The sequence below is a fragment of the Phalangium opilio genome, unplaced genomic scaffold, assembly GCF_054372755.1.
Source record: "Phalangium opilio isolate 3A_F unplaced genomic scaffold, DU_Popi_V2 ptg000113l_1, whole genome shotgun sequence".
Taxonomy (NCBI): Eukaryota; Metazoa; Arthropoda; class Arachnida; order Opiliones; family Phalangiidae; genus Phalangium; species Phalangium opilio.
In genome coordinates this window covers 2,208,574-2,232,789 of record NW_028324209.1, presented here as the reverse complement: position 1 = coordinate 2,232,789, position 24,216 = coordinate 2,208,574, and the positions used below count along the sequence as shown (strand labels likewise).

General features: G+C 37.3%; 1 protein-coding gene across 6 annotated transcripts in view; it reads left to right on the top strand.

Annotated features, from left to right (window-relative positions):
* The window catches only part of LOC149623273 (maltase A2-like), a 103,296-nt gene that overhangs the window by 34,303 nt on the left and 44,777 nt on the right, over positions 1–24,216 (top strand). For 2 of the 6 annotated variants that reach the window (XM_089852705.1, XM_089852706.1), the window contains one exon: positions 1,608–1,638. The exons of 1 other annotated variant lie outside the window; for it this stretch is intronic. The gene's annotated coding sequence lies outside the window, so the exon portion shown is untranslated. Of the gene's footprint in view, positions 1–1,607; positions 1,639–12,115; positions 12,227–12,295; positions 12,356–12,497; positions 12,640–24,216 lie in introns of those variants that run through there. 3 more of the 6 variants (XM_089852707.1, XM_089852709.1, XM_089852708.1) reach the window with 3 other exon arrangements.

The window sequence follows — 24,216 nt, the reverse complement described above, 5'->3', positions numbered from 1 at the left end:
AAGTCCACAGAGATTTTGATTTTGCTTTCGAACGTATTTTAGATTTGTGCAACCTAGCATCGGATTTAACCCTTTTTTTTTCTTAAGGCTGGTTTTCATGGGCTTAAGTTTCAAGGAACCGTATAAAAACCGTATAACACAAATGCCTTCACTTTAAAAAAAAAGGCATCGAAAAAAACTTTTCGGGAGCTGATCAAAACCATCTTAAGCTAGATTCCCACTCGACGGAAAACACGACGGAAACCCGGCAGAAAGGGGTTCGACCGAAAAATCTTTACGCCGAGCCCGACGGAATTTCCGTTCAGTCGGGCGTAAGTTGTGTTCTATTTTTTCGGTCGTGTTCGGCGTTACGCCGGGGTTTCAGCCAATGAAATTATCCCAATGAAAACGTCATAAATTTCAAGAGCGCAGGCATACGCGAGATCGACTGATAGCCGCCATTTTTTGTGGTTGACCAAGGCTTATCGGAAACATACCACCATGAAAGAAAAATTAAATTAACGGAAGTAAAAAGAGATAAGATGTTAATAAGGAAGACTTTACTGAGGAGGTTAGAAAATATCCCTTCTTGTACGATCTAAGCGACAAGGGGACAAAGATACCAATTAAGAGTGTGAAATAGATGCTGTAGAAACAACTCCAATTTGTCACGTGACCCAAAAAGATCTACCGCCAAACTGAAAATTCAGTCGTAGTGTGAACGGTCTACCGCCGGACGCCGGCGTAAGTTAAAATTTCTACCGTTGGCTGTGTGATTTCCGTCGGTTTTTTTCGGTCAAGTGGGAATCTAGCTTTATACGTCACACATTCGTCGCTTCCTTTTGGCCTCCGTTTTCCTTTCCGTAAACATTTGCGGAAAAATTGAAATACAAATCCCCCCTTGTAACCTAGAAAACGCGAAAGTTACTCTGCATTTGGGGTCAGTGAAAACCAGCCTTTATTCTTACCCTATTCCACTTTTTTAAATAATTCCTTGGGAAGTATATTTGGTCTGGAGTAGAGATTTCCGCAAACAAGTTGCACCTAAGTTAATAAATAATTTACGGAAGCTGATTCCGAACTTCAGTTCAAACCCGCATTGATGTGTTGGACAGACTCTGATACTGTAACTTATAGGTTAGTTTGAACTGTGTTGTTTTATTTAGGCTTAAGAGTTGATATACTATAGGTTCGACCCAAAAATGAAGGTACATAAATTCCCTTTTCCCTAACGACCGTAACGTTAAGTGGCTTATGAAGTTGGATTGGTATTTGTTCGAAGACGAAGTTAAAGCCAACGGATTTTACTTCCGGTTCGTTGAGTCTGACGCGTTTTTTTTCTTACATGTAAAATTCATCTGTAAGCATTTTTTAGTGGAATAGATTTATTTCTACGCTATGAGCCCTTAAAAAAACGAAAACCTTTCCATGTATGCAAAATGGAATATAAGAAATTGGTTTAAAATATATATTTTTTCTTTTAGTTTTTTCATAATTTTAAAAACTGATATACAGTAATATCTTAGCTGATATGAAAATTATTAGCCCCACCCAACCACCTTTTGATTGATAAGGTAGTTAATTGTATTTATTGTGTTTTATAATAAATTATTTTCTATTTTGTTTAGAAAGACGAAAAGACTGTACGCAGCTGCCAACGTAAGTTCAATTTTAAGCCTTTGTCTTTTTTACATGTTCTTGTGTATCTTACACGGGTCAACGTCTAAATACCGTGCGATATAGTTGAGATGATGAAATTTTTAACACAATGGTATATTTGTCCAAAATACTTTTCAACTTTGGCGTGAATTCGTGTCCTCGTGTCCTAAATTCTTAAACTCAACGAAATGTCTATGGACATATTGAAATCCGCCGAGTTATCTGGTGTAGCGTGTAGAGCTAGCCTATGATTTGAATAACTACACGGAGTGAGGGAATTTTTGATGGCTCGTGTTAGGATATGTCTGTTTAGTTCCGTCCTCGCTGGAACGAGGGATTTCCGTTTTTCCTCAACGCGAATATAACAATAAAAGACCCCGCTGTGACCACCTAACGGAGGCGATAAAAGTTGATGGGCATCCGGGCTTCGGACTAGATATTTTTACATCCCCAAAACCCTGGAATCGACCCAAGAAAAAACAACAACCCAAGCCTACAACGTGACCTAAGTACGAGTCACAATAGTGGCAATGCGTTACCATCATTAGGCTTTCACGCGTGGTTACCATTAACACGCTTAAGCCTCGCACATTTTCGCACCATTGTAGAGTTTAACTAACTGAATTTAAAAAGACAGTTGAAACTATAGCTCATTTGGGAAAAGCAGAGTCGAGATTTAATTGCATTCGTACGCAAAGTTTGGTCCCTTTTCGTGTCGACTTTGCTTCGAGGAATATAATTTAATTGGTAAAACAATCCCCGCTGTATGGAAATCCAAGATATATATTAAAGCTTCCTCTTTAATTACTAGCGATAGGCCTATAGTTGCGGAGTTGTAGAACGTTAGAATTAAGCCTAATTCGGGCCTAAATCCTTCCTTTTCCTTTTCCAATCGCTGATGAAACCCCCTGACCGTGTCCCCAAACTAATCGCCCGTTCTGTCAGTAGGATTACGCCCCTTTTTCGCCCGCAATCTAATGAGATTCGACTTGTAAAGTGTGGGGGTATATCACCCTTGAATTTGAGAACCTTTCCTAAGCCTTGGCTTCGGTGACAAGTAAAAGTATGAAGCGGGTTTTAATGTCGTTTGAATATTTAATCCGGAATGTACTTTCTCCGAAATTCGAGATGGGTCAGTTTTAAACGATTTAATCTGGTTTGATGGAGGCCGAAGAAAATTTATAGATCGTTAAATTCTAGAAGGTCATTTTAGCATTCTGGGTTTAATTAAAGATGTTTAGATTAAAATTTATCTAAATTTAATCAATTTTGTTGAAGTTTTCCTATCGCTGAAATTTCTACGGTTTAGTTCAGTTCGTCACTAAAGTCGTCTACTTAAATCAACTACATTCTAAATTTCACTGCGCACTGTTTAATTGAACCAGAAGGGGATAATGGAAGAAGGATGACACTCTGTATTCTCTTAATACTTAAGTTACGTAACATGATTCTTCCCAGGCTCACCCTTCTGGTTTGCTCTCCCTCTCATAAAACTTCAGATCGCACCGTTGGGTGAATAGAGAAATGGTGAGGGAACTATTTATCGGGTATGTGATTCGGTTTAGTAACCTTGCTCCAAATGTTATGGCTAATGTTGAGAAGAATCCTGTTACAATTACCCCGCTTTCTGGTACACTTCCCTCGAACTGAATTATTTCTGGTCACTCGACATTAATTTCAAAGTACCGATTAAAGTGGGAAGTAAATTATATGTAATCACATTAATCCCCTAAGCTCACTTTGTTCAGATCACGAAAAAAAATTAAAAAACCACTTTTACGTCTTAGCTAACTGGAATGACAAAGATTGTGAAAACATCTTACAAAAATAGACTTTGGCTATCTGATACTCTTTTTGTAATGTAAGTTCGCTTGGTTACCCCTTTTCCATTAGCGAAAAACCATTTTTGTTTTTTTTTTTACCCCAACTGAAATCCATACTTTTTCACGTCCTAATTTTTGTTGGAAATACAATACTACCTTCATAGATGAAGTTTCGCTTTGCGTTCAAAATGAAACACCGCAAAAAGCATTTCGACGATTGTATTACAGTCCAAAAAAACTTAAGTTACCGAACCACTTCAACAACGCGGCTTAAACTTTTGTCGTTTAACCTTTAATAAGTTTGACGCGAGACAGCTAATACCAGAAGTATATAATACTTCGAGAGAAGTGTACCACAAGAGAGTGTAACGTCACTCTTCCCAACATCGGAACATTTAGAGCAAGGTTACTAAACCGAATCACATACACGATAAATAGTTCCCTTATCATTACTCTATTAGCGCTTAAATATTTGGCACGACGCGCTTGTGCATTTTGTCCCACGTCAAGACGAGGTTTGTGGGATGATTGCTGGGGATTTAGTGCCAAACAACTATAGAATTCACCTTACGGTGCGATGCCCATTTGTAGTTTGATGAGCGGGAAAGCAAACTAAAAGGGTGAGCCTGGGAAGAATGACGTTACGTTATTAAGAGGGTACAGAGTGTCATCCTTCTTCTATTATCCCCTTCTGCTAATACTTACCGTCAAAATAGCTCATGCAACATTACTTATATTTTGTTTACGAAAAGTAATCTGAAATTCCGCAGAGGCTATTTTAAAAATTTCTTCGTCATATTATTTGGGAATACCTTTGGAATTTTGTATATAGATAAGGGTTTGTTTTTATCCCCAAAGGGTTTTTAATATTATAATATTCCAATCTTTTAAGGATTTATATACTATCTTATATTTATGCTAGAATATATTCAGCCGAGGTTTCTTTATAAAACCTTTTCCAAATATTCCGGTTTCCACAAAGAAACTAGAACTGTTTATTTTGTTGTTTTCTCTTAGGATGTATTTGAAAAAAAAAATTAAGGAGAAACTTTAGCATTGGGAATCAAGATTCTTTTAGAAAAATGAATGTTTATTGTTCAATCTTTTACTAAATATACGAATCTTTTGCGTTTGCCAAAACGTTTGAAAGTGAAACTAATTCCCTCCTTCGAGAATTAACGTTTGAAAATAAGTTTTTAAAGTTAGGTATAAATTTTTATATTGATCTTTACCTCAACTTCGTTTTAAAATTCTCCGAACCTAATCAGTTGAAACTTTGAAACTTTTCACACCCCTAAACGCTATGCCTAACTGCGTATGAACCTATGTTTTTTTTTAGGTTTCTTCTTAAGCCTTGGTTTTAGAAACGTTGCGTCAATGAGGAATGTAGGATTTTGAAGAGTGGTTCTCGCACGAGTGTACCCTGGTGTACCCCAGAGTAGCTTGATCGCGTGTAAGAGTAATGGGTGGTGCTGCTCTCGGAGTACTCTCTTCTCGGTTCGGTTCTAATCGAAGCGAGATAGCGGAATCGGGATTCATTAAACCCCCTTAGCTTTTAATTAGATGAAACGGGGGGAGATGGTGTGAGAAGTGAAAGCGAACTAAATGAGTTATCGACCTATGGGAACACGCCGCTACGGAGAGATTCTCTTATGGCTTGCTTCTTCAAGCTAGTTTTGTCCGATACTTAAATGTTAATTGCTGGTAACTTGGGAGAACATTGGAAACTGTTAGAGCATGGAACGCCTTTTGATGTATTAACAATTTAGCCTCGAATATATTAGAGCCCCGATGGTAGATAAAAATAAAAGGGTTGGTAATGTGTTCATGCTGAAATGGTTAATGCTGATTAAGGTATCCACGTATATTAGTTCTATTTCACGCCTTTCTCTTTATTACCTCAGTTTCGTTGAACTTTCAAAAACTCACGCGCTGGAATGCGCGTGTGCGTGCACGTGCAAGTCACGTACGTATTCACACCACAAGAGAACCAATTCTATTAGGCCTTTGCTGCGTTAACTTTATTGAAACCTAACTTCCGGTTTTTCTAGACCGTGGAAAGGGTTGCCAAATTATTTCGATACCTCGGACAATTGAAGCATTTAAAGCTTAGGCTGATGAAGACAGAAAAAAAAATGGCATACACGACGTTTGGCTAGGGTATTGGGTGTGCCAAATTAACTGTGAACGGAGGAGACCGGACGGGGGAGGGTAATATTGTCTCGCTTTGTTACTGGTCTTTTGACGCTGAATTGATTCTTTTGTTTATACGAACTGAGGACTGAGCTGGCCTTCCTAATTTTCATTTATCCCCTGACCAGGGGTATCAACTGGTTTTGATAGCCCTGAACCCGCGCTCTAGCCAGTTTGTTTAATGGGGAGGATGGGATAAGAGGAACTTGTAGTTTTTTGTTTATGAAATAATGAACTGTTTTTTTTTCTATCGGTCATTTTGTTCCCTTCTCTGGCAAAGTATTAAGAATGATATGAGTTTCACGATCAACTAGAGGCCTTTTCAGCTTTTGACTCAATTAGATTTGATGATTCAACTTGTCCAAAAAATGTTTCGTCTGAAATGGCCATTCTTTGGGTGGATTTGACTGTAGTTAGACTCTACTAGCCGATAAAAAGTAATTGAGTAGGTAATCGAATTGCGTCATGCAAAATGTTTTTGTGGTCAAGGGAACTTAGCGTTATGTTCTGTTCACGTCATAACCTGCGTAACATATTATCCATGCCCAGAAGCGTTGGTTGTAAACAATACTGACGTTATCTATGAGACAGACGATCAGACTTAATTTCCATAACATTCGCGTGTCATATACCCTTTAACCAAAATTTTTCACTAACTTTCATAGTAGATTAAAGAACGATTAAGGCTAAAATCTGTGAGATTACTTGCCTCTTTCAGGTTCTTAACCCATAGCGTTAGAACAAATTATTAGCTGTCAAAAAATGGGTCTTTAAAAAACCATTTTTCCTGAAATTTGCTCACCCCAAAAACACGACAGAGACACATCAGGGTGCTCTGAGGTTTCGTAACCTAACCCAAAACGGTGTATATACTGTCTGTAATTCATCCTAATCTATCACTTTACTTTTCTTGGATGCCGTGGTTTCCCCCGTAATACATATGCAATTTTTAACGTAAAAAATGAGATATTGCGTTTGTATGATGTCGGAACGAACGTGGCAAGAAGATTCTCAAAATGGGTGCACGAGACTTGAAACAGTATTTCAAATTTAGGCTTAAGACCATCCCCGAAGCTAATGACTTCCAGTCTGGGAAGTATAAGACTCGTGGCATAACTCGAAACCGAAACTGTCTCTTTGGAAAGCGATTGTTAAGTGCTACCGCGTAGTGCCGTGCTTCTATTTTTAAGACACTACCGAAACGCCGAGGATGCTGGGAAGACTTCGGTGCCATAGGTGGGGGGTACATACTACATAGGCAACGTTATAGGTATGAGAATTTCAAATTCATCCCTCTCTCATTCAAGCTTTGCCTCATCCTCCCCTTGTAGGTTTCTTTCAAGAGCTTAAGAGCACTTCGTTAGTGGGGAGGATAATTTTAGTCCCTTTTACGAATACTCTGAACAATTTTACAGAGCCTTAAGTCTACTACTTCTCGGGATAAACTTCATTAGCTTCTGGTTTCATTCTACTTTTCTTAACCCGTCATCTTTGTCTTAGAGTTAGCTGGTTAGGCTTAGCAGGATGTGAGATGATATGTACAGTTAAGGCTAGAAGCGGCATTGGTAATGAATGGATAATAGTTGATGGGAGGGAGCGAGAGTGGTTTCTCCATAGTAAAAAGGACTCTCAATCATTTAGATTATAAATAATTTATAAAGAAAATTCGGATACGCTCTTTCGCGCACTGTCTGTTAAAATATAACCCAATTCATCAAGTTTTTGTACTAAGTTTCTTTTTTAACCGAATTGCATTGAGGAAAGGCGTGAATTTAGCTATTTTCTCCATGAAAATAAGGAATATATTAACTGAAATAAGCCCGTTTCTACTAATACAACGGATATAACCACATGAAAAATTAATTCTTCAGGCCTTGGTTTTAAAACTTTGAAATTGCCGCGAAAATTGATTTCACTTGACAGCTAGTCACGAGGAAAAATTAGATAAAATAGTTTACATCTTAAAAATTTAATTGAAAATAGAGAACTTTTTAAATTAAAAAAATTTCCCGAGTGTGCACGATAGGGTGTAATTGCTCGCACTGCTAAATTCCCCATTGAGAATAGCTTTGGCTTAATTTGCCTGTGAGATCCACTAGAATAGGTCTTAAGGGGTTAAATTTCGTCTGGAACTAAGGTTCATCCCAATTATAATGAGCATTGAACTGAAGCTCGTATTGTCTAAGTTTAGGGTTGGGTTTTTAGCGCCCTTCCGCGTATTGTAATCTAGAGATGAGACGTGGGTTTACTAAGAAACAAGGGTGCGATTACTCTAGACATCTCTGGGAGTTAGGAATGCGATTAAATGTTGAAAGAACGATTTAGAACCTAGCTAGGCTTTCTAGGAAAACGTAAAACTCGGCTGGTTCCGAAATCTTTCTTAATTAACGTCTTGGAATGAGAAAAGGAGGAGCCAAGGCCCGTTAAAATTTAACGCTAACGAGGCTTAGAACTGGGAGAATTTGTCTACAAGGCCTGCTGGTCTGATAACTCGACTGGAAAACCGGAATGGAAAATAAGAAAAAAAAAACTTTGCTCGAACCCCGGAAAGATGAAATTAAAATTTTTCTCGAATGAGTTTTAATTTGTGGTAGGCCTAACTTATAATGAAGGAAACAAAGTTTAATATTAGATAAGGGAAGTAGGTTACAAGTTAACCCAACTAATTTTAAAGGAAATTATTCTCGTTAAATGACCAGAAATTTTGTATAACGAGAGTTTATTATGGAGGATTTAAATCAGTAAAGTTAGGACCACAACAAAATCTTGTAACTTCAACCATTAATAGAACCCTGAGGTGAAAATTACTTAACATCCCAGAGACTATCCATGTTAAGTAACTCCTTGAGTTGAATACTTCTACTAATTTTTAACTCAACTGTCTATCACTTTTCAACTGGTTATTAGGGGATAGCCTCTACTCGCGAAGGCTCTTTAATTGGTCTACGGTGATAATACCAATTGCGAAGGTTCAGCTATTGATCTACGGTGATAATCCCAACTCAATGAGGCTCTATAATTGGTCATTGGTGATAACCTCTACTCGCGAAGGCTCTATAATTGGTCGTTGGGGATAATCACAACTCAATGAGGCTCTATTATTGGTCGTTGGTGATAATCCCAACTCGGTAAGGCTCTATAATTGGTCGTTGGTGATAATCCCAACTCAATGAGGCTCTATAATTGGTCCTTGGTGAAAACCTCTACTCGGGAAGGCTGGCGAGTGATAGTGATAATCACTACAAACTTCCGCATTATAGAAAAAAGTAAAAATAAATTGAAGAAGCATGCAAGACACAAATATATTATTTTCAGTCATGGTTGAATATCCGGTTGACCATTGGACTAACTAGAATCACTCGCGCGAGTAGAAATTGCAAAACCCTTCTTTCTCCGCGCGGTAGAGAAGAGTAACTCGTGTATTAATATTTATGAAAAATCTCCCGCACATATATAAAGAAGTTTCGCGCGCGGCCTTTCCTTTTTGGTAGGCCTTAATCCAAAGGCTCACTTGCCACCAAAGATGTAGGCCGAGAAATCGAGTCTTATACCACCTTCCTCCTCCTCCTCCATTCCCATCTTCCACGGGAGAAAATTGACTTGCAAATCAGTTTCGCTATACTCTTGGATAGTGAGTGGTGGTGCGTGTGGGCTCGCCTTAGCCTCCAAGAAGAAAACGTTCGGGGGAATAAAAAAAAATGGTTCCAAGCTAAAATATTACCACCTTTTCAAACATATCTGTTCAGGTATCTTACGCCGCTAGCCGTTTATAAAGATAAATTATAGTTAAAGTTATATAATTTCTCAAAGTAACTCTGCACCGTGAAAGGTTTTCTGTAAGTTTAGGAAATATTTCGTCGATCGGAATATGTAAGAAATATAACATAATTTAATTCTAGTTGAAACCGAAAATTTTCAGCGGTTTCTTTTTTTTTCTTTTTTGGCTTTTTTAATTTAATTTTTGATTCGCTTGGATTATTGTTTATGAAAAATTATACTTGTGGAAACTGTGGATACTGGGGTGGTGTGTAGGTTTTGTGGTAGCTTGAAGAATATTTTAAGGAAAGTTTTGCAACGTTATTTAGAAATTATAGGGATTTTTGAGGGAATTTAAGTTTTATTTTATATAGAAAAGTTTAATGGAAATTTAGTGGGTTTTGAATTTTTAAGGGTATTTATTGGCAATTTAGTGGGTTTTGAATTTTTAAGGATATTTATTGGCAATTTAGTGGGTTTTGAATTTTTAAGGGTATTTATTGGCAATTTAGTGGGTTTTGAATTTTTAAGGGTATTTATTGGCAATTTAGTGGGTTTTGAATTTTTAAGGGTATTTATTGGCAATTTAGTGGGTTTTGAATTTTTAAGGGTATTTATTGGCAATTTAGTGGGTTTTGAATTTTTAAGGGTATTTATTGGCAATTTAGTGGGTTTTGAATTTTTAAGGGTATTTATTGGCAATTTAGTGGGTTTTGAATTTTTAAGGGTATTTATTGGCAATTTAGTGGGTTTTGAATTTTTAAGGGTATTTATTGGCAATTTAGTGGGTTTTGAATTTTTAAGGGTATTTATTGGCAATTTAGTGGGTTTTGAATTTTTAAGGGTATTTATTGGCAATTTAGTGGGTTTTGAATTTTTAAGGGTATTTATTGTAATTTAGAAAAACAGTTTGTTATTTTAAGGGTGTTTTTGTAATATAGAAAAACAGTTTGATATTTTAAGGGTATTTTTGTAATATAGAAAAACAGTTTCATATTTTAAGGGAATTTTTGTAATATAGAAAAACAGTTTGATATTTTAAGGGTATTTTTGTAATATAGAAAAACAGTTTGATATTTTAAGGGTATTTTTGTAATTTAGAAAACAGTTTGATATTTTAAGGGTATTTTTGTAATTTAGAAAACAGTTTGATATTTTAAGGGTATTTTTGTAATTTAGAAAACAGTTTGATATTTTAAGGGTATTTTTGTAATTTAGAAAACAGTTTGATATTTTAAGGGTATTTTTGTAATATAGAAAAACAGTTTGATATTTTAAGGGTATTTTTGTAATATAGAAAAACAGTTTGATATTTTAAGGGTATTTTTGTAATATAGAAAAACAGTTTGATATTTTAAGGGTATTTTTGTAATATAGAAAAACAGTTTGATAAAATTTTAAGGTTAAAATAAATTTAAATTAGACGTAAATGTTAATTGTTAACTTTATTCTTGGTGGGTATATGTTTACATTCCCTTAAATTTATTCCCTTAAATATTGTTTATTAAGTAAATCTAGTTTGCTCAAAATCAGGTCCCGTAAACCAGGCCATGATATTATATTAAAAAATAACAATAATAAAATTACCCTAGGAGCCTTTCTACTAACGTTTAGACTGAAAAACTAATATCTTAGAAGCCTCATTTTAGTATATAGAAAACCCTATTGTTAAGGCGTGTCTGGAGGGAGGTTTACGGAAAAAGAAAGAAAAAAAAAGAGTATACCAAATTTTTACTTTACACATAGCTGGGTACGTGATAAAAGGTTTCTTAATATACACCAAGTAAGAAAAAGGATCTTTCTCCGTCGCGTATAACCCACTTGGGTTTTTAGGTCCGTCCATCCTCCCTCTAAGTTTCATTCATCTTTGCGAGAGAATCTCGAGGAATTTGCATAGCCCCGGAAAACTTTGTAGGAACAGAATACGGACCCCCACCCCTCATCACCCTATTGGACAAGAGAACTTCTTACCCCCCCCCCATGCCTTTCATTCTTTAAATCACGACTAGAAAAGTAGAATCTCCTTGGGGCCTCTAACAAGATTGAGTAAACCATTTTTTAACCCTTCAAAATATTGGAGATTTTTTTTAAATTTTAAATACGTGACCTTGGATAGAAAGTCAAGAAGCGGTTTCTACTTTCGTTTTAATTTATATTACATATTGAGTTAAGTTCAATTAATGAAATCATATATTAACCCTTAAATGCAAATTTTTTAAAAATATGATTATAGTGATAACAATATCTTAACTAAAAGGCCAAGAAGCGTTTTCTACTTATGAGTAAAGCCTCTTCTATATAACCAAGAAGTTATATCTAGTATCTCAGAGAGAAGGTATAAATTCGCCAGATTTCCAACTTTATCTCCAGCGTAACTTCTTGATATAACTAAGAGGGAAAGACACAAATTTTGCCTTCCATCTCGCTTTTAGGGACCTGCGCTCTTGGCCTTTTGGGTTCAGAACTTCAGAGAGTGCGCAGAGTCTCTGAACGCCCCTTGTACGCCCCGATACTGAGGGTTGCCTACCCCTTTTTTACATGGAATAGGCTTTTAGTTTATATCCCTTTTGAGAACGTGAACGAGGCCTCGAAGAAGGGGTTGTCCTAAGTACTGATTTCATTATCTTCTGTGAATTTTACCCTAGCGTTCTGACCAAGTTTATTTGATTGTTGAATAAATACGCGTTAAAGTTTTATTTCGATTCTTGGCCTTTTGATTAGGATTGTGTTCGCACTACCATCATGGAAATAAGCCTTAAGAACTTTGAAAAAATCTAGGGTTTAAAACGAAGTTTAGGTTAAGGTGCGGGGGAAGAGTAAGTTGAACCTCTTTACTTCAAAAAATAATCTTATACCCAAAGTAAACGATTTTTTCTTCACTATAGTCGTTAACTCTGGCGTGTACGAAGCCTGCGAGCTAGTTAACACCTAATTCACTCAATATGGTAATACTGATGTGGATTCTTGCTCCCCCCATAGGCGTTACCTAGTTCTTCGAGATTTCTTCTTGGAATCAAAGGGGTTGGAGCATGGATCTTATAAACCCTATAGGGGATAGGAATACTGGGTAATTCTTCGATACAATAGACAAATTCGGAAATTACCAACAGAGAAAGCAACACACAGGAAGCTCCGTCAGAGTTGGTTTGCCCGTCGCGTCATGTATCAAAGCTGTTCAACACTAGGCTCGCAAGTGGAACGTAATAAATTAGGATCTGTCCTTTTTCTGGTACTTCAAGGCCACTCAAAATTAATTTCATAGCAATCTTTGTTTGAATGTGCGCTGTTATCTATTCCCATAAGCTCATTGCAAATGTTCGCCTCACAAAACGATACTTCTCTCCAAGTCCTCTTTGGAATTTCAAAGTCCATGGATGGAATCTAAGTTAAAAACAGTTCTCTTGTCTCTTTTCAATCTATAGCTAGCTAGGACTGGAGGCACTTTGTTCGATTGAGTGTATTTGCTTAAATTGATATTCCCGCCTATTTTTTATAAGCGCGGGAAAGAAAAGCACGTGGCAAAGCGCGCGGTTTCGTTTAGACTCCCGTCTGTGGACTACTTCATTAGACAGGATTTCCGCAGTGTCTGGAAATTCAAATTCTAGATAAAATTAAGACTACATCGAAAGTCGCTAGCAATCTTTAGGAATAAACCTAAATTTGGTTTATCTATTGTAATTGAACGAACGCGTTAAAAGCCGTGCAAAATGCGAGTAAGTGGATGTTTTGCTAGTTTTTATCGCATTGGCTTTAATCCAAAAAACACAACGAACCCTCTTCGATTCCTCGTAAAAAGACCTAGAGTGACCAACGGAGAACCGTGTTAGGCTTACGGAATGTTTTTATATCTTATTGGGCAAGCGAAACCCCCGATGGCGGATAATAAAACGTTGGAACGATGATAACGAAGCGCTGCACTTTTTGGCGGGAAGTTTACGCGGGAAAGGGCACCCTGCGATGTGACCCCAAGGAGCTATTTTGGGATCGTACTTATTCTTTAAGACTTTTCAGGGACATAAAAAAAGCTTTCGGTATAAACCTTTTTAAGCCTCGCACCCTGTACAAAGTTTTCCAGACTCTAACGGAACAAAGATTCTTAAAAATCTTCAGAAACTTATATAGTGGGTAGACTAAGTTTTTTCATGGTCTCGTAGACTAGGTTGTTGCGATCACGTTTTAAAGATGAAATCTCCGGGTTTTATTTCCTTTTAGGGAACTTTAATTTGACGATTCTAAGCCATCCTACCTATCCCATAATTCGTGGTAGGTTAGGTCATCGGTCTAACTTCAATGGTCCAACGATAGTTCTCTCAAAAATTTTGATTGATTGGTCCAGGCTAAAAATGACACTGTATACTTTTGGCGCTCCCAAAAAGCGGTTTTGATTAAGGGCAAGGCTTACATCTGTATTTCAGTGGGGTTAACGTTTTTTTTTTTTTTTGCTTCCTTGCTAGGCTTTTTTCCCCTTTGCCTCAGAGTCCTAAGGAAAAAAGGAGGTTTATCTTTTGGACCAGAGGGTGACTAATGTTTCTGGTCTTCAAGATATTTCGCTATTTTTCTTTAAAACTTTTTTTTTCTAAAGCAAACTTTAGGGATGATTTAGGACTATTTGAAGTCTCGAAGTAGCCCATAAAACTTTGATGGGTGCGTTAAGCCTTTGTTAACTGATGTTAAATTATGTCAAACGGTTGTAGTCGAAATTTATTGGAACAGGAGCCTTCTAAATTGCAAAAGATCTTTACAGCATCGTGGAGATGGAAAGGATAAAATTTTTGCTTTTTATATTCCTACAAAACTCCCGTACTTTTCCCATATCCCAATGCTCGCATGCGTTGAAAACAACAGTTATGATATTTATATAAAGCTAAAACAACCCACGCACGTGTTTTCTAACATTCAAAATTTCCCGCCAAACATTAAAATAAGCTTATTTTCCCGGCCTAGTTTTATCAGGAGCAGATGACAAAGGAGTCTCGGACGCTAGTTTCCACAATATAGAGGGCAATGGCACCCGCGTACGTCACAGCTGTAGCGGTATCGTTTGCCATAGAGGCGCTATCAGACATTATAGCAGACGATGCTTTTGGAGGATTATATCTGGCACCAAAGTCTGCTGGGAATGTTTTTGTAATAACGGAGTAACGGTGGCAACTGAGGTTCGTCTTATCCGATCGCGACATAAATATACACAATATAATTACTTTATTCAAACAGCTGTAACCGTTGGTATTAAGATAAAAGATAAGACTACATTTTGTGACTTTAAACCTACTAAATAGTCAAATTAAGTCCAAACTAGCAGAGAAATAAAGGTAAGGCTTTATTAACAATTTGTGCCCACTGGAATGATTGGGGTCGGGTTTTCAAAAGATAAAAGCAAGGTTTTAAAAGATGCAGAAACACAACGTTATATATGTGTTTTAGGGCCAAAATATTAAGTATTTCTTTTGAATTAATTGACTGCTACAAGAGGTTGGAAACGAAATCACTGTCTCTTACTTTTTGGGCTTTAAAAGATCGTGAGTGATTTCTTTTCCCAACCTCTTGTAGCTATCATTTAATTCAAGAAGAAATTTAGAAATAAATAACTGAAACACATTTTAGTTTTTTAATAATGTACATACGTTACTCGCTGGGCTTTTCATTATCAATTTTAGTCTAAAAAAAAAGATTAAAAAGCCGTTGAAATCCATTTTTTAACTCTAATACTCGTTAAGCCTAGGCTACTTATAAGCAGACGATACGTAATTTTAAAGAGAGGCTCCAGACGCGATTTCCCAGATCTCCTTTCGAGACTTTGCAGCCACGCTATTGGTTGGAAAATAAAGCTCAAATTTCCTACGAGAGGTGGCACTGGCGTAATGATTTTCGTTAATAACCGTGACGTTCGCGGATCCCATTGCCCTCTACGTTATGGAAGCTAGCGTCCGAGACTCCTTTGTCATCTGCTCCTGGTTTTATTTTAAACCTAAATAGGATTATATTTAACATATTGTTTGGGGATTGTATCTCTCATCCCTAGGGGGGAAAAATACATACCATAAATAGGATTATATAAGGTTGTCTAAAAGTTATACTTTCGTATATATTTTGGGAGGATTTAGGCTTATTTCTAGCCCTGGAAATAAGCCCGTATTGATGGAAAGGCGCGATGCGGTGCTGGATATAAAACATTCGGATGTCCGTATTCCATAGTATGAGCTATTCAATCATTGAAATCCAAAGGGAAATCAAGGTTTTAGGTGAAAAAAAAATATCCTTGCTGGAAGGAAAGGGGAAAAAATTTCAGATTCGATGTATGGCGTTCCAAGGCCAAGGCTTAGGTATGGTTCTTCTCTTTCTGAAATCAATACCCTAACCAAATTTCGTTCGACATAATGAACACGGGAATTTTTTTCCCCCCTCTCTCTCTCTCTCTGTTGGTGGACCGCTCTTTTACTCTTGATCTTCCTGGGTCCTTCCTGACATTTTTTTATCGATGTTTGGTATAGCTAGTTTTCGGTTTTTTTAGGCTTAGCTCTGGGTATAAATCGCTGGTAAGCTTATGATAGATGACTTTAATGTATGTCCTCCCTTCTTTCCACGGCCTTCAGATTTTTCTGATTGATTATAATGGTTTGGTTGCCTGAGAATGATTTTAGGCCTATTTTAGGTAAGTTAGGCTTAGTGTTTGAATAATAAAGAATAGTTTTATTTTAGAATTAGGACTAAGTATTAGCAGAAGTGAGATGAGACTAGAAGTACTGAGCTAACCAAATTCTTCACTCGGCGAAAGTGAATATTCTTGATAACACACCAACGGTTGGCCCTCTAGTAGCGGTTTCTGAATTTTCCCTCCAAAACGTGAGACGCCGAACTAGATTCAAGCACAGGCGTCCGTGTTCGGCCGCTTTAGGTTGAGGGGAAGGGGGTAGGAAATGTTTTTGGAACTCAACCAATTTTTTTCTCTGTAATGTAGGCGCGATGGAAGCGGCATAAAATCCTCAAATTTGTTCACTAGTGCCAGGATCTACTATCAATGCTAGAGCCCTTCACTTCTTGTCTCATCTCACTTCTGGTATTAGTGGCAATATTCTCTGAATGAATGAAAAGTAAACCCGAGTCAATAAATAAATAAAAACAAGGGATTACAAGGGTTAGTTTGACCGGAAAAGTGTTAGACCTATTTAGATCAGTTAGGCTTAGGGCGCGAATTAATAAAAAATTATTTCGGATACGTTTTATTGAGAATTAGGCTTAAGTATTGGTGTCAATACTCTTTGAACGAATGTTATAAGTAAGCCCTTGCAAGAAACCAACGGTTTTCCCAAGTCGATAAATAAGTTAAAACAAGGGATTTGAAATGTATGTACGCGTAAATGCATCCCTTTTTTTTAAACCAAAGAACGTTTAAGTCCCTAAACTACAAGAAATCTAAGCGTAAAACTAGGATCTAAAAAATAAAATCAAAGAATGTATGCCTCTCTATAACGAACGGGAATCGAAATAAAATTTCTACATCAGCTGTTTCTATCCTAACAACTGAATCAATATAAAGAAACGTTGGGGGGCGGTATCGAGTGTATACCCATATAGAGAAAGTTTTAAAAAATAACGGCAAACTGTTTTATATATAGTACAGTATATAATCTGGCGTCAAGTTGTTCGTGGAATCCCGTAGAACATTGGGATATTGGGGGAAACTGGGATTTCATCTAAGATGACTCGCAGACTCGAAACGTCTTAAGCCTTGGTCTAAATTCAATATGAAACTCCGTATTAAGAGCGTATACCAACCGTTTCTTTCTGCTTCGTACACAAAAACATAGGGAAAGGAATGCTGGGATAGAAGGAAAAACAAAATAGAAGCATATATGTATGGGTTTCTTAAAAAAACTGAAAAAAAATAAATAAATAAAAAAAATCGGGGAAATTTTGCTGACATACGAACGTCTTTCTATCAAATGAAAATACTATATTTTCTCTCGATAGTTTTCGCTGCATGTCGCAACGACATGGACCTTATGAACAATTTAAGGGATATGAAAACCATGTGGGCAAAGAAAACCGCAGCAAAAGAAAAAAAAATTTCAAGGTCCCTCCAAAATTTCATAGCTTTGTTCTAAACTGGCGCGTGCGAAAGTAAATGAAATGTAATTCAATACCTTTAGTCAAAATTGACTCATTTTCTAGTCCTATATATAAATACAAAGTCCATGGGACTATACTGGAAAAACACGTTTTCCTGTAAGGTATCGATTTATTTATCGATAAAATAATATAGATTATGTTTTTTTATGTTTGTTTTTTCGAAATATTACTCCTTTGTCAATGTTTTATATTATTATTATTATTTTCGTTCTAATTTTAATTTTAATTAATATCTATAAAGTACGCGAGAAACGTTTAGGTATAGTTAAAAGGACGCAGTCATCCCGTAATATTTAAATAATGTATGGTTTATTTCTGGCTCATAAAGTTGGAGCCTCCGTAGCGGCGGCGACGGAAAGGAGTGGGAGTTTCCCGCCACTTTGCTGGGAATTATGGGTCGAGAAATTTATTAATAACGGTCGGTATACGACGGAGAATTTTGGACGTGCTTCGTCCCAATAGAAGCTTTTATTAAGAGAGAGTATATGACCAAGGATGAATTCGTCCAATGTCCATTCAGCAAAGCCGAATACGTCCCTTACTCGACATCATTACAATTATGTAAATATATCCCCCGTATCTCGCATTCGCCTTAGAATGATGAACCTCGTCTTTCAAAGCCCCCTTATTAAAGATTCCTGGACAGCCCTGTCTAATGAAACCTATACGCCAGTTTATAGACTTTTTCGGTGTTAATGGGCGCCAAAATTTGCCACGCTTTCTTCGGGATAGGAATTTAATCGTTGACGAATGTATGACAAAGGCTCACCTAGTCTTCAATCGAAATAGTCCATGATGGCTCGCGCCCTAATCTTATTTAATATTTAACTTTCCGGTCCTGGTACTTTACACCTATATCTTCTTTCCGGCTGGCCCTCTTAGCCATTTAGGCCTATTACGCGTGTATATATTTAGACCCCGCTTAGTGAAGAGAATTTCTCCAAGAGAACGCTTTGAAATTTAGCCATTTTCTGTTCTGACTTGAAGGATAGAAGCTTTGTAGTCATCTTGGCGTCTCGCAAAGTTCCGTATCAAAGAGTCTGTAGGTTGGTAAATGATATCTTCATTATCTAGTATATCGCTTCGAAAGATAAACTATAGGATCTTCATGCCTTAGGCAACCTTTAAGTGTTTAAATGACCATACGTAATTTGTTGAGAATCAATATATTCTTAAGTGAGTGGAATTATTTACACTCGCTCCTAAAGGATTAATATTATCAAACTTACCAGAGTTAAATTTCGATTAAATTTAGGATTGTGTGTACTTTACTAAAGATAATACAGACGGTAATTTGCACGTTTAAAGTTCGCTTGAAAGAAGCGCGATAAATTTTAAATATGTAAATGTAGGCTAACAATCAGGAAACCTTTGGTGGCGAGTTTTCATAATATTATTGCGCATATTTTTAGCCTGAATCGATTAAAAAATATCATTTTCTACGTTTACTTTATCTTCAAAGGAATAAAATCGATAGATTTAAGTGCCACGAGACCAAAGCTTTACTCTTTTAAACCAAGAAAGGATAAAAAAGTTAGGATGTTTGAGGTACACTGGACATAAGCCCGGAAAGATTCTAGGGTTTTAGAAAGACCTTAAAGAGCCTGGGAGATGGGTAGAGGGAAAGAGGAAAGCTTTGGGATTGTGCCTCTGTACAATTGAGACCTGATTCAGCGAAAGTTTCGAGTAGACGTTCGTAGCTCTAGAAATAACGACTGTATACTTTTTCCCTCTCGTTAGGCTTAGCTCTGAGAAGCCTCGAAGGTGGATTGAAAATATCTATTTAGCCTAACACTCACTCGAAAAACTTTCTTCAGCCTCTCTTTCTCGAGTGGACAGAGTGGACTTTTACTTGAAGAGGTCCGAACTTCCTCCAAAGATGTCCTTTTCCTTACATCTCTCTTGTGTTTCCTTCCTATCTTTCTCCGTTTCCTCTAGCTCGCTCTCTCTTTCTCTTTCCGTAAACCTCTTTACAGTACGCGATGTTTGGTTATCTTGTCGCCGTTTCCTGGGATACTAGCTTAAAGAAAAGTAATTTGAGGACTATGACCAATTTAGCGACAGGCTAAGTACAAAATTTCCCCCTCTATATAAAGAAGGATGCTATTTAGTCAAAGATAAATACGGAGGAAGATGTTACACTCTTTTGCAAGGTTCGAACACCTCGGATTCCTTTTTCTGGTGGTTATAAAGTTAGTAATTGAATTGGTTTAGCGGGAGGGAATTTAGGGAAATTATTAGGACACGGCACAGTCAAATATGAACTGAAATGGCCTCCGTAAGGGGGAGGGCTGTTGTTTATTGTTTACTGTTGTTTAGAAGCAAATTATAATAAAAGCGCAATTTATAAATCTTAATCTAAAGCAAACAATTGTTTGTTTTTTTTTACTCCAAACTTTCTTTAAAATCCCTAAACTCTGGGTTTGTTTTCTTAGTATTTTATTGCTTGTTTTGGTTGTGTTTATTCTATTTATATAAAAGCGAATAAAATTTGAACAACCTGAATTTAGGCTTTTAAGAAACGTCGGTAAACACGAGGAATCGATGTTGAAATTCTAAAAATATACGCGATGTTCCAAGAAGGATGTTAGAACCCAAGTACGGGATGGGCAAACACTCTAATCCTAACTTGAAGACGATGGCGAAATGTCGTGGAATATTTTCGACTCTAAATCGCCCATAGAACTCGCTGTGCTTTGGCCCTACCATCCTTTGTGCAACACCCTGTACATATGAAAGATAGATAGCCTAAATCAAGAATTACAAAATATTGTTTCCTAAATTTCGACGCGCCTTTCACCTTTGTCTCTCCGTGGCTAAATCGTGCGTACAGTCAGTAGGCGAAAATAGGCCTAACACACTTTTTTTTATTCCAGTTACAGTTCGAACCGATTCGAATCCTTTCTTTTTTCTTTTCGTGTTTTCTTTTGCGCGTTGCGTATTTGAATAATGGTTTTCCATTCTCGGCGAGAGATCGGTTCGCCTCATCAATTCCATCGTTTGCGCTTGTTTTTCAGGGGTACAGAGAGAAAGGGGGTCAAAGGTGCGCCAGTGACCCTTCACAATGACCCCCATCTAGCTTTATACCGTCGTTCTGGAATTTCCAGGCTATCGGTCAAACGGTTGCTCCTTCTCTTTGCTCGTCTAGAAATGACCCAGATTTTTAACTGCACTCTTGTCTTTTTTCCAATGAATCCACGCAATCGTTAAGCCTACTTTTAGGGTTAGCGTTTAGTTATACTTGAACTGAATTTGGTTTCCTAAGCCTAATGTGTTTTATAGGAATGTGCTACGATATATTTTTATAGGAAAAAACATACACGAAACTGTCTGTTCATAATATTAAAGAAGATACCTGAAATGAAGGTAACTTACACTTTAGGCCTATTTGTGAAGCAGATGACGATTGGGTATAAAATTATATTAACCTAACTTGCTGTTACCCGCGGCGTCGCTCGCGTATAATAAGAACTTCCATCAAAATGATACAAAGAATGGGCAGATTTTACTGATGACCAATTTTTTGTAGCACCCTAGGAGCGAAGGCACTCGGCGTTGCCCGTCAGCCCATTGGGACCTTTTTTATGACTTTTAACGCGGACATTATTCCATAAGGAAGGGTTTTTATATTTCTGGCCGCCATTTTAAGAGATGGCAACAAATCGAGCCCAAAAGAGCGTTCAGCCCGTCTATAGGTTAAAGGAAAGCAGTGTACTAAATATTTGCGAAATCGGTTGAAACGCGCGGACGTTGTTGCATAGAGAAGATTTTTTACATTTCTGGGCGTCATTTTTTAAGATGGCGGCGGATTGCAAATTTTCAGCCTTCTAGGGCAAGTGATTTGGGCTGGGCGTTGATTATCAGTCAGTCCGTCAATCAGTCAGTCAGGACTTTGATTTATATAGATATAGATTACTCATATATTCTTTAATACTGTAAATAGACACATAGTTTCAATATCCATTATTTTATTCGCTCTTTCTAATAAAAAGAAAAATTCAAGAGTGACCCTTTTTCCTTTAGCTTTTTGTTAAGTAACGTAATGACCCATATTTTACCAACCGGTCATCTCAAGCTGTCCCGTTTTAACCCCTTGACCCCTATCTATCTTCTTCGTAACTTCTTCTTCGTCCTAAATTGGGTTTAAACTTTAAAAATATTAAATTAAAATCTCATTAACGATTATTTTTTGTCTCAATCCTAATGTTTCGGTTTTTCTCGCCAAGGCTTGAGAATAAAAAAATAAGAGATTTCAAATTAGCCCAATTTTTGTTTTGGCTCAGATTTCCTATAATGGAATTTTTACAGGGTTTAGAGTTTAAGAAAAAGTGGGTTTAAAAATGGGTTTGAAAAGATGTAATGAAAACCTTAAATTTATTTTTAAAGAATGGTTCTTGTTTTTCCCCCGATCGATGGTACTTAATTTTAAATTAACGGTTTTTTTAGGTCGCCCAACAATATTTCAGTAAAAAAAGGGTGTCTACTAGATTTTTCCAAAAGTGTCAGTCTTTCTATTGGCGTCCCCATCCGCTTTGACTTTTGTACTTAGTAGATGGAGTAAATCTAATTTTCCAACTCTTGAACCAAGTTGGGGTTCGCGAGTCCGCATAAATAAAAGTTAGTGAAGGAAAATGGAGGTTTTCCAGTCCTTCTCCCGGCAAAGCATGTTATAGCTCCTCACCAGAATCTATGACGTCGTTTGACCTACGTAAGACCTACTTTACTCCACGGCCAACTCTCAGCACCAGTTCCAAACTTAGGAAACATATATTCAAAACTTATATATGACGATAAACAAATTTTTCTACTCCAAAAGAAGATTTGGGAGCCTTATTAGTATTGATTCCTTTGCAAGTTGGGCTATTTCTGGAAACAGGGATTTTTATCTAGTTTGCGGTTAAGTCCGGTAAGGAAAAATCCTTAACCCTTTTCTTCCTAGGCGATTTTGGAGGAGATGCGGCGGTATACTTGGTGAAACTCCGGAGGGGTCGACACTCGGCTATAGTTTTCCTTTTTCTTGATGTAGCAAGCTCCTTTTCGTAGAATACCGTGATGAATATCTTCTCTCTTTTGTTTACTCTTCCTTTTGGAGGGAAAAGGGCCGGGATCCCCCTCCTCCCACCCCCTTTGCCAACCCCAAGATAAATAGCTATGCGGTTTCTTCGCGAAAAATAACGACCTTCGCGCCTAATTCGTTAAAATCGTCTGTACATAACGCGAGCACCAGGCGGCACTCTGTCTCCAAGTGTTGTTAGTTATTACATTTTTGACTTGAAAATGCTTCGAAGTATTTTCTTGAAGCTTTTACTTGGTATTGTTGTTGCCTAACTATGCAAATACCGGGCCACTTGTAGAATGATGAAGTATGTCTTAGATGCGGCTATTGAAATAGTCGTGGTTATGTCCTGGACTGACTAAGGTGTACGTAACCAAGTGCAACGTTCATCAATGTTGGTTGAAACGCCTCTCGCTTTAGTTGTTCTACTCCAGAATAAAAAATATTCTTCCTCCAAGGTTGTAACCAGTTGTTCCTAGGCTTAGTAATTTCGTGTGTGTGCGCGTAACCATTGCTTTGCAAACCGAACTGAACTTAGTGTGTATATCTAGGAAAAAGCAGTCTCTTTGCCCACCCGGTAGATATTTCGGGAGTTATTCAGTCGCTATGGGATTTAGAGCCACTGTGTCTCGAAGTGTCTGCAATCGACTAAATTTGACCTACTTTTTAAAGAAGCATATTGCAGAGAGTGTATAAGCAATCCATCATTGTTTATCATTACTGTTATTTTTAGTTCAGTCCAAAATTTAGTTAGAGTTTGTTAGAAATAATTGGGACTCGTTATTAGATTTTTTCTATTTTATTTTGCGCAAACAATCCCCAATTATTTATGGGACAAAGCTGAGAAGAAGTAAAATTCCGGAGAGAAAATCTGATCTATTTTTGTTCTTGTTTATATCCTGAAGCATTTTAGAGCAAGATATAATAATAAGACGTCTTTCGCGATGTCCCCTAGATTATTAATGTTCATAATAGCCATCTAACTCGGGGTAGGAAATTCATTCTGTATCGGCCTGTCAATTCGCGTCGCGCGTTCTCGCAGATCGCCAACGAAACGAGTGGTGTCATTATGAGAGAAATTGTTTTTTAGGGTGGCTAAGAATTACCAGCAGGGATTTCTCCTTGAGATCTTTCCAAAAAGGATAGAAGGGTACAAGCACCCAATGAAAAAGAGAGAAGGTATGGAGCCTCGGTATGGAGGCTTCTAATCGAGTATCGGCACTCTGGCCTGTCATCGGGGTGCTGTCGCTTCTTCTCTGTTGTATAGAACTCAACCACCGACCATCCTACCCGTTAATTCGACCCAGTGGAAAGATCTCTCTCGCTGTGGCACACTAGAAAAGATTGCATGTTGAAGAAGAATCTATATATAGGGGAGAAACAAGATGGGACTGACAATCTTTTGCCCCAAAAATGACAAATTATCTCGTGCGTATTAAGTCTTCACCAGGCCTACTTTATTTCAGATGCTCCATGCGAGCTTAACCTAATCACGAGTAAGGATTACAGAAAGCCTTGATGTTTTCTTAAGCCTAATGATGAGCCAAGATTCTAGAAAACCTACTTTATGTTTGTAAGGTCTAACTATATAAGAGATAAGATTTCCGTAAACCTACTCGA